Source organism: Balaenoptera musculus, chromosome 21, assembly GCF_009873245.2.
Source record: "Balaenoptera musculus isolate JJ_BM4_2016_0621 chromosome 21, mBalMus1.pri.v3, whole genome shotgun sequence".
NCBI classification, from domain to species: domain Eukaryota; kingdom Metazoa; phylum Chordata; class Mammalia; order Artiodactyla; family Balaenopteridae; genus Balaenoptera; species Balaenoptera musculus.
Window position 1 is genome coordinate 5,314,239 of NC_045805.1, and position 12,027 is coordinate 5,326,265.

At 35.2% G+C, this 12,027-nt stretch overlaps 1 protein-coding gene across 1 annotated transcript in view; it reads left to right on the plus strand.

Moving 5' to 3' along the window:
• Window positions 1-12,027, plus strand: part of VEGFC (vascular endothelial growth factor C) — a 98,202-nt gene that overhangs the window by 51,566 nt on the left and 34,609 nt on the right. The window lies entirely within an intron of this gene.

Consider the following 12,027-nt stretch of genomic DNA (forward strand, 5'->3'; position numbering starts at 1 on the left):
ACACTTGTTTTGTTACTTTTTATGAGGTCTGTGTGGATCAGACTTTCTTTTTTTCCTTCTTTCTGTCTTTGTATTCCTGGATTTAAAATTTTTTTCCTATCCATATTTGATTTTTGAGTGTGAAAATAAGATAGAGAAAAATATTCAGATTACAGTGTTGTGGATTTCCTATGTTTACTATCTACCATTGACTTAACCTTGTCAAAGAGTTTAAATATTAAATGTTGAAATAGTTAAAATAAAAATGTTGTACTGTTTTTCAATGTTATTTTTAAAAAGAAAATTGTGTTTATTTTCTTATTCCTTGATTCAGACTAAACAGGGAACTATTTCCTAAATGATACCTTTGTCATCTTAAGAAAAAAAAACACATCATTATCAATAATTACTTTTGGGCCATTTTAATAAGATTTGAGTTAAATTACATTTAAATATTTTTCTAACGTTTCTCTTTGGTTTTAGGAAAGCATTATTTATAGAGTTCTTCCATGTCATGAAAAATGACAGGAAACTGATTTTAACCTATCCTACTCTTTCATTTATTCTTTGACTAAATTCTATATGCCAGTCTACAAAGGTAGTATACAGTAGGCAATAAGACAGGCATGCAAGGGAGTAAATAAGAGTAAATAAGCTAGTGTTTGCAATGTCTGAAATAATTTGGAGGAAACAAAAAGGTGCTGAAGTAGTTTATGTCAATTAGGTTATTTAGTTACAGTGGATGGAAAGCTGCAGTAATTATGTGACCTTACAGTTGAAGCCTTAACGAAGAGAAAGCACCACCCGTGTATAGTGCCTCAACATACAATTTTAGGAATGGAACAGATTTTTCCGAGGTTTTAAATTTGAAAAAAGCTTGGCATTTTGGAGATACCAATGTTCTATGACTGAGGGCGGGAATGGTATGAGATGAGGTTGGCGCATTGGTGGGAGTCAGATGCTCAGGGCCTTAGATTGGATTTTATCTGATGTCTAAGCCACCGAAACCTGGGTGAGTGGGATCATTCAATCAATGAGTGTTTTTCAAGGATTCTTGTGATTTGTGGGTGGAGAGTCAATTGGAGGGGTAAACAGAGCAGCTGAGAAGATCAGTTATGAAGGTAATGCAATAAATCAGGCGAGAGAGATTGGTGGCGTAAACTAGGAGGTCAGCAAAGGACATGGAGAAAAATTGCTATATTTTAGAGGTAAGATTATTAGTACTGGCTGATAGATTATATTTAGGAGTAAGGGAAAGAGAGATAAGTGTTAATTCCCAGACTTTTGAATGAGCAATAGGTTAGTAAGTTTTAATGAACTGGGAAAAACCCGGGAGGAAATGCATTTGGAGAGGAAATTCATCAATTCCGTTTTGGATTTGTTAAGAATGAGACCTTGAGAAATCTAATCATTTTTTCAGGGTTGGGAATGGATGAGGATACTCAGAAAGACGTGTAAGGAGGATGTAAGGGAACTATTTCTGAGCCCTGAGAACTCAAACATTCAGAATTACATATCAGAGAAGTCAGCAAAGGTTACTGATAATAACAGCCACTAAAGGAGAAGGAAGAGCAGAAAAGTGTGACTCAGGGAGAAAAAGAACACATGGTTTTGCAATACGAGCAGGTGATCCGCAGGACGGAGGTCAAGTATGGTGGGGTACAGAGGGTTCGCACAGAAGCTGTGGGAAGCCAGTTGCAGTGGGTTAATTGTGGGAGCCTTGACAAGTGATTAGGAGGTAGGAATAGCACAGATATAGACAGCACGTTCCAAAATGGAAGCTGTGAAGGAGAACAGAACAATGGCAATAGCTCAGTAGGGATGTGGACTTAACACAGGGTTTTCTTCTGCTTGTTGATGCTTTTGTTTGTATTTATTTTTTTAAATCTGGGAGAACCACAGTTTCCTGTGCTAATAGGAACACTACAGTAGAGAGAGAGAAAGAGAGAGAGAAAGGCTGAACAAGAGGAGTCGTGTTGCTAGAACAGGATGGTTCCAAGCCCCTGTAGAGTTGCTAGCTTTGGAGAGGATGAGGAGAAGCATTTCACTCGTTTTGTGTCTGAGTTGCTCTTTAACATCTGTTTTCTTTATGAAGCGTGAGGTAGGCTTGCCCACTGCATGCAGGAATGAGGGAACAGAAGTAAGTGGAGATGGTCTGAAATTAGCACGGGAATAAACCAGCATGGGATGAATGAACTGGTGGCGAGCACTGTTAAAGGAAGACTTATTCCGACACTGGCTGACACGCTAAGGAAGCCTACTGAGAACTTCATCAGGGTTGAGCGGAGCTGTTTCTAAAGGAAGCAGATGGGGATCTAGGAGTACCTGGCTTGATAAGGGAATGGCTTTGGTTCCCCCAAAACTGAGAGGTACTGCCCCCAGAAAACATTCCAGATCCCGAACGCTGAATCCCACGTGGCAGCAGACTCTCATCGTTCTTCTAGCTCGGTTACCTACTGAGTGTGTTTCCTCAGCATACCCCACTACCCACCACACACACACTCACACACACTGTCACACAGACTCACACACACACACACACAGTCACACACACTCTCACACACACACACACTCACACACACAGTAACACAGACACAGACACACACACACTCACACTGTCACACACACACACACACACTCTCACACACCACTTCCAGAGCCAGAGTGCAACTGTGGTCCAAAATCAGTACCAAAGAAAAATAAGTAGTTGAGTAAATGAATTTATAAATAAAAGCATGCTTAGAATTTATGCTTTTGCTATTTTGACAAAAATCCTTGAATGGGTTTTAATTATAAAGAGAAATTTAACAGCTCAAAGGTTAGTAAAAATGCAAAATGAAATTTTTGTGTTTTCAGACACAGTACTTCTGGTTAAATAAGTCAACTTTGCTTTACTCAACATTGTTTCATAGTAACAAATTCCCCCCCACCCCCCACCCCCGACACTTTGGTAAATAATCTGGAATCTTTTAGACATAGAAGCACATAAGGAACAAAAAATTTAATCTGGAATTAATTGCAACACACAAAACAGGTATGCCTTAAAATTAGCAAATTCTTTGGAAAAAAACAAGTTCGAGGATCTTATAATTAATATTCTCAGCCCTCAAAAAATTATATATCATTTCTAGCAGGTAAACTCAATGAAAGGAGAAACCTTGGTTATAACTAGCATGCCTAGAACAGTCTTTGGCACAGAGTAGTCATTCAGTAAAAGTTGTAAAATCATAAAATTTTCCCTTTGGTATTTATTTTAAACATCTTATTAGGGACAAGTGACTGCTTAGTGTACCAGCCTTCTTCCTATGTGCTTTACCTTTCCAAATACTGTCTTATTTACATACACAGAAGCTTTGCACGATACATTTCAATATCTACATTTATAAATGGGAAACCAGAGGCTTGGGGTATTATTAATATCAGCATTTTCTACACTTATGAAAAACCTACTATAAATAAGCACTGGGCTATTTACATACTTTATTTCAAAGTAGCTCATTTTTACGGCAGTCGTCATATTTCACAGGGAGAAATGAGCCTCAAAGGTCACACTCATAGTAAGTGGAGAAGGTGAGATTCAAACGCAGGTATATCTGTGCCCCAAACACACGTTCTTAGTGTTATTCTATATGATGTATGTGTGGTTCTCCAAAACGTGATCTGTCCTAGAAAAATCAGAATTCAGTTAGATTTTGTTAGAAATGTATCTCTGTGTATGCATTATGTGATTTTAAGTACTGTGTAGACATGGTGGGAGAAAACGAGATTTCACAAGGAACACAGGTTTTAAGTGAATAGGAATTAATGTTAAAGTATGCTTTGAGAACTGAACCTTTTATGGAGTTTAATGAATATCCCTTAATATAATTATTGCCCACATGTTTACTGCTATTACCACCACTACTACTATTACTAAACTATTGCTATCCTTGAGTGCCTAATGTAAACCAATGCAGGGGACACAGGTTCGAGCCCTGGTCCGGGAAGATCCCACATGCCGCGCAGCAACTAAGCCCGTGTGCCACAACTACTGAGCCTGCGCTCTAGAGCCCGTGCTCCGCAACAAAGAGAAGCCACTACAATGAGATGCCTGCGCACCGCAATGAAGAGTAGCCCCCGCTCGCCGCAACTAGAGAAAGCCCGCGTGCAGCAACGAAGACCCAATGCAGTCAAAAACAAATAAATAATAAATAAATAAATTTAAAAAAAAGAAAAAAGACCAATGGAACGAAAGTTCCAAAGCAGACCCAATGTAAATAGTCACATGATTCACAACAAAGGAACTAGTGCAGTGCTATGGCAAAAGTATGGGCTTTTCATTAAAATTAGATGTGGGAAAAAAGAGAATCAGGACCTCTACCTCACACTATACTAAAAAATCAAGTCTAAGTTAATTGTAGGTCCAAGTTTGAAAAGCAAAATAATAAAGATTCTAGAAGACAACATAAGATAATATTTTCATGACTTTGTGGTAAAGATTTTTTTTAAATACACCAAAAGCACTGACCATAAAGAAAAGTTCAAACATCATTAATATTAAGAATTTTACTTCATCAAAAACACCATTGAGAGAGTAAAATTACAAGTTTCCTAGTGGAAGAAGATGTTTGCAATACACATATTTGACAAAGAACCTATATCCAGGATACATCTTACTCTTATAAATCAACAAGTAAAACAGCCAACAGAAATGGATCAAAACCTTTTAATTGGCACGTCTTAAGAGAGGGTAACCCAGTGTCCAAATAAAATGAAAGGGCGTTCAATGTCATCAGTCCTCCAAGCATTACTCATTAAAACCACAATGAGTTAGTATCCCATACCTATGAGAGTGACTAAAGTTTAAAAACTGCTAGTTGTTGGCAAGGGCAAGGGCTCCATGCCAGGGAGCAGCCCTCTGAAGTATAAATTGTCAGTTGGTGCAATCACTTTGGAAAATGGTTTGGCCGTATTTATAAATGCATACCTCCTGAACTGTCAATTCTGTTTCTAGTTATGCAGCCCCCCAAATGCATACTTTGTCCATCAAAAGACAAGTAGGTACAGACGAGAGATAAATTTCATAAGTTCATACAATGGAAAACAAGACGGCAGTGACATCAACTGCTTTATACAACAAAGAGGAATTCACAAACAGACTGGGAAAAAGGACCCAACACAAAATATTATATGCTGTAGGATATCATTTATGTAAAATTTGTAAAAGACTAAAAACCAATTATGCTGGTAAAAAGCAGAAATGTAGAAATGTAACAAAATGGTAACATTTGGTGGAAAGTATAACTGAGAAGAACAAAGAAAGTTTCTAGAATGTGGTCAGTGCTCTGTAACTAGATCTGAGTATGATTACAAGGGTTTATTCAATTTGTAAAAATCCCTCAAACTATGTCCTTGTGATTCATTAATTAAAGGTTTTTTTAAAAAAGCATTGTTAATATTACTTTCATAGTAATATTAAATAGCATTAACATAAATTGGTCTTAAAATACCAAAGAAGAAAAGAAATTTTACTAAAAAGAAATATTATAATAACCCATTACATTTTTTAAATTTCAAAATAGTTTTCTGAATAAGCATCTTTTAAAAAATATGTAAAACTAGTTCTGAAATTAGTTAAATCTTCAGCAGAAAAAAATTATAAGCAATCAAAGGAAAACAATCATGAAACATTTTGAATTTATTATTTACCTAGGAAGACTGTGTCTAAACTGCTACATTCTCTTCTTGTTGGAAAACAAAGGAAAGCTGTTAAGAAATGTCTATGTAAAAAGGAAAATAATGGCATCCTGGCCAATAAGTAAACGTCCCTAAGAACGTTACATTTATTAAGTCTATCTGCTGGTGGTGTTTTAGACCCATTCGCTCACTCCTCCTGATGTCTCTAGGGATTTTACAAGGTGAAATTCATGCAAATTTCCAACCTTCTGGTGTGTTCCTAAGAGGCTAATAAATGACAAAGTCCACTGTTACTCGGCTTCAGGGTTTCCCAACAGCAGCACTCTTGACACATTTGCCTGAGTATTTCTTTGTTGGGGGGAGACTGTCCTGTCCATTCTAGAACACTGAGCAGCCTTCTTGGCCTGTACTTACTAATACCATTAGCATCACCGCCATACCTCTGAAACCAAAAACATCTGCAGACTTTGCCAAATGACCCTGGGGGAGGGGAGATCATTCCTGGTTGAGAGCTACTGCTCTACAATATGTATATAGGAATATTTGAATAATAAGTTTTAGTTTTTTAGCATTTCTTTAGTAGTCAGTAAATGCATTCACTATTTATGGCTTCACCTACCTGGTGCTACTTTTGTAATCATATCTGGAAAAAGGATGGAATTAATATTTTTGAGACTATTTTGCCATTCTACAAGGAAAAATAGTCAATTCCATTCAAGAATAAGACACAAGCAAGTGGTTTTCAGTGTTCAGTGCAAGGAATCAGTGTGTATAGAGTATCTTGTCCATTGCGTTGATTATGCAGACATGACAGGTTGTCTATGTTGACATTAGAAAGTTGTCTCAAAAATAACGTAATTGAAAACAAATATTTAAAATATTTTCTAGGAGCCTATTTAACTTAGATTTTGATGAAATAAAATTTGAATTTTTATTTAATTCATATATTTGGTAAACCAAAATAGTAACTTTTATTTTTTAAAAATAAATAACTTATGTTCTCAATAATGGATTTTAAAGAGCCCATTCTTTATTATGGCATTATTTTCAACATTTACAATAAAAATGTCAGAGGATTAGGCAAAAATTAAAACTTAAAACTTCCAATATTAAACTAAAATGTACATATCTGCTTCCAGAGTTACCTATCTGTGGCACATCAGGTTGGTGTAGACCTGCATGATGGGTGACCTGTGGGTGAAAGAATCCTTCCAATACGTTCACTGAAACCCTGGGTAAAATGATTTGCTAAGGTTATGTAAAACATTTACAAATTTCTGTTCCTTAGAAGGATACCATTTGATTTTCCAGAGTTATTTGTTATTTTCTACCAAAGGATGATTTTAAAAGTGAGTTTTATAACTATGTATTGGAAGATTTCTCAAATCCAACCCCTCTCCGTTATGCCACCTAGCCCAAATTTTGCTTTAAAAAGGTTTAAATAATTAGAACATACTTTTACAATTTATAAATTTGCCCAGAATGGCTGATTAGCTGAAGGAAACAGAATGACCCACAAGTTCATCTGTCTTACAACTGCCATTCTTAAATAAGGAGTGAATAAGCAATTTCCTTTGCTATTTTAGGGGCAGAATAAATAACTTCAGTAACCACTTATTCTGATGATTGGATTAGACCCTATTTTCAAAGAAGAAAGGAAGAGAACCCAATGGTAGTGTAAAGCTATTCATCTTGATAACTGCCTTATAATAGTTCGATCCCTACTGATATTTTGGTTTCTTAGGACAAAGAGATGATGTATGTGATGAATAATATGACAAATATTTCCTTTTCAAGCTTTTAATAAATTTCTTATCTTATTAAACTGGTAATTTAATCAAGTCATCTTCCCTTTGCCTTATCTTATGAAGCTGTCCATGAAAATGTACATTTCTTTCAAATATAAAATATTACTTGAGCCAGACTTTTTTAAATGGCATATGGACAGTTTAAGATAAGTATAAACATCCCATCTTTTCCAGTTTGAATATTAAGTAATTTTTCTCCCTCTTCCACCGATATAGACGTATTAGACAACTAACCAGATTTACCTATGACCCTTTTGGTCACTTCCTGAAAATATAGTAGTATGATCAAACCTTTCTTTGATGGACTCTTGCCCATTCTTTCAATTCTGATTATGAATATTTGATGAGTATATGCTTTTAGGTGAAAGGAAATTTTCCAAAATTTAATAATGTGCATCCTCCCATTAATTTTCAACTTCATAAAATTATTAAATGAGTGCCAAATTTATATACAGCATAGCGATTAACTTAAGATTGTTGTTCAAAGGGACTGTTGACATTGGATTTGTAGGTTTTTTAACAGCCAATTTCCACTCATTGACAAATCCAGGACCATTGCTAACATTAATTCTAGATGAATGCTATGGTTTCCCACCTCTCATTGACTCTCTGCATTATCTCAGGTCTTGGAAGAAGGGCAACCTACGTGCACTTTTGCTTTCTCCCTACACCTGAACAACCCCTAGTCAACACAGAGCAGCAAGAGGAAAACTAGTTTTTACACGCTATGTGGGTAAAATATAGTGATCAGAGGCTGCTTTCACCTCAAGTGTTGACTTCATGTTAACGATTCTTCATAACCAGAGAGAATTGCAGAGTGTGGGTGAAATCCCAAAGCTCTTTCTCATCATGTAACTTCTAGAATCAGAGATCTTACTTCATCCTTCTCCTGGCAGAGTAAGAAGGGAATGTTTTAGGTGTATGAATCACCACGGAAGGAGTTTATGCCTGGTTGTACATAGTTCCCTGCCTTCAGCGTTGCACTCTCAGCTTTGACTTCGGTAGCATCTCAAAATCTTCCAGTGAACGTACACTTAGGTTACTGTTTGCAAATGTATACTTGCTGAAGTTACATAGGAGTAGTTGCTGTAACCTCCTAATTGATCACTCCAAGACAGAATGCAAAATTAGATTCATTCTTAGATTATTCTAGGCTTTTTATTACAGTTGAATATCCATTTATAAGACACTTTCTATTTTAAGACACACCAAATCCCTTTGGAAAATAAAAGGAATATATTAATATTCAAGAAAATGACCTCAACATTCTGGAAAACATTGGTGAACGTAAAGACCCAAGAAAGCATTGACAAAGAATCTGACTTTGTAGAACTTCTGCCTGGAGTTTGGTGTGTCCCTGGTTCAGAACTCATTCTAGGTTACTGGGACCTCTTCAACTTCTTCAAAATAGGCTATAAATGTGAATGTGCCATGGTTAGCTGACAGTATCTATCCTCAAAATTCTGATCTTCCCTGGATTCACAGAACAGCATGATAGTGCTGACAAAGCTCCATTTCTAGGTTGCCTTTCATTTAGAACAAAAACGCAGAAGGCAGATCTAAATAAATACTGCGCCAGAACTGGTACAGTACCCACAGTTACAGTACAAGACTCAGTTTATCTAAAAAAACAGTCTCTGTACTGTGCTTTTGCTCCCCAAAGATGTTAAAATGGCAAGTAATCCCACCCCTGACGACAAGATGTATAATATACTTCCATATCAAATGTCTGTTTGAATCATCACAAAATGCCATTGCCTCATTTAGAGTAAAATGAGGTTCAGAGAAATGAAATCTAATGTTACTCAATTAAAATAAGGTCTGTAGCCAAGATGAATATCTGGATCTTCTGATACTACAGCTTGTTTTTCTTCCACACAAATATGATAAGTAAAGTCTAGTGGGAATAAGTAAATCAACAGCACAGTGTTAAGCTATTTTTATACCATTTTGTCTGTGATAGCTTCTGCTTTTGCCAGTGGTTGGTTTACATCAAATGATTTATCAAAGGCATGTTCTATGCAGATATAAGATGAGTAAAGTAAACGAAAGGCTGAAATGAGAGCTAATACTATAGCCTCTCCACATGCTTAGAGATGATTACTTTTAAATTTTTATTTTGATAATAAAATTTTATGTATGTTCATTATTTAAAATTTAAAATATAGAAATATATAAAGACTTAATAATTACCTTAATCTTGCAATTTGGAGAAGATAATTTTTTTGCTGCATAGCTTTTACTCTTGAGAATATATACACACATGTATGCAATCTGTCCAGATATATTGTTCTGTGAAAAGATTGTACTGCATGTATGAACATTATGTTATAGGTATACTATATATAAGTTGTATATTCTCCTTTTTCGTAGATTATATTATGAACCTTTTTTTATGTCTGAGTTACATATCTGTATCATTTTATAGTGACATTACTTTCTGTGCTAGTTTCTGTTTGTACTGTACATTATTTAATCAATTCCTAATTATTGTCTGTATAGCTTGTTTTTTATATTCACTATCATAGACAGCCTCATGATAAATTTGTACATATTTCTGGCATAATTATATTATCACTCCTGTTGGATAGGAAATTTAATTCCAAAGTGAATTAGCTGTCTAAAATGGAGCTTGTTTTTAAGGCCCTTCAACCTGAAATGGCACATTTTCCTTGAAGAGCTGTACAAATGTATACTCTCACCAGGATTGAAAGGGATGATAGTTTCCTTCACTTTTGCTATCACAAAATACATATTAATTGTATTTATTCCTTGTGAATACGTAGTTTAAGTACTTTGCCCATTTTTCTGTTGAAGTGTCTGCTTATGTTTTCTTCTTAACATGTTCATGCAATATTTTAAGAATATTAGTTCTTTTCTGTCTGTCCTGTGTATTGCCAATAGTTTTCATACTTTATTTTTTGTCTTTTATTTTGTTTGCAGTTTTTTCTACCATAAAGATAGTTTACATTTTATTTTTCTATTCACATTTAGAAAGGCCTTTTTTCAACCTAAGAGTATAAATAGAGTAACTTTTATTTTCTAGTATTTTTTTTCATTTTTTTTATACTGCGTTTTCTCTGTTGTGAATTATATGGTTGTTTTTGTTCTATTTCTCTGTTGGGTAACCTGTTGTTTTACAGATGTAATTATTGTTAGAGTCATTTTCCTTTTTAAATTTTAAAGCACTGAAGTGATTTGCCATGAAACTTCAAATAATACTTAATTGAAAGCCCCTCTTCACCACTATCTTTCTTCTTAACAGTTTGGTGTGTACCTTTCATTGTGTCGTATAACATTGGTACGTTGTATTGCAGCTCCTTTTGGTAGAGGGAACATTCCTGCCTGTTTCGTGTGAGATTCATGTGATCAATTTAGGTCACAACCTGGCTTTGATAGCAGCTGAGTCGTGGGGAAAAGAATCCCAGGGACCCAGCAATTACACAGTCTCACGTTGCTCCATGTGTTCAAGGGCTATTCACGCAAACAGAACCCCACCTATGACATTTTCCTCCAGGTAGAAGTGACCGCAAATATACCCATGTACTTTTATCATCTTTCTCCCCAGTAGTAATCCTTTTAGATTCTGAACCATTTTTGATTCTTGAATTTTGTGTCTCATGTGAGATTTTCCTGAGATAAATATTTCATACACATTTAATTGGGAACCTGTGTGGGGATGTTTTGTCACTTTTGTTTAAGCTAAGATCTCCTCTCCACCCCACTCTCCATCTATTCAGTAGAATTATATTTTGTATAACTGTCTGGCATATCAAGACTCAGCCTGTATCTTCCAGAAGGTCATGGATTAATATAATATTTTTATAACATAGACCTAAAGAGATGAGTTGATATGCTCAATTCACACAATTAATGAAGAAAGAGGAAAACACTGAAATTCATAGCCAGTTTTATTATCTAATAGGAAGGAATACATTTCATAATCTACTGCCTAGGATGCTCTGTAATAATGTAAGAAAACTACATTAGATTATGTTTCTCAAAATGTAGTACAAAAATCACCTACATCAGAATAACTTGGATTACTAAAAATAGTGGTGAAAAGACTTTCAATTTAATTGTATTTTGATTTTTAAAGCAAATATATTAATTCTGCACTTCAAAAATTAGAAAGGGAAATCTATAACTTGTTAGAATGTAGCCTCCTGATGTCATCCAAGATGCCTGGCAGGGGAGATGGGGCAGGTACCTGCATTTTTAACAGCTCTCAGATTGATTCCTATGCAGCTAAACTTGGAGAACCAGTGTCCAAAGTATTTAATTACATATTTAGACTAAAAGCTGGGATAATCATGGCAATAGAAAACAAACATTTGATGACATACGTCAGTTTGCAGATAGATAAAGTTAAACAATATCCCATTTTCCCATAATTTCAAGGCATAATTTAGAAAAAAAAACTGTATTTTTTTCTTAGGTATGGACATGAGTTGGAATGCTCTACTTAATTGGATACACTAATATAAACAGTTAACTACTTGTCAGCAGAATTAATGTTCTCTGAACTATTTCATGTCTTTTTCATAGCAGAATAAATCTTGGT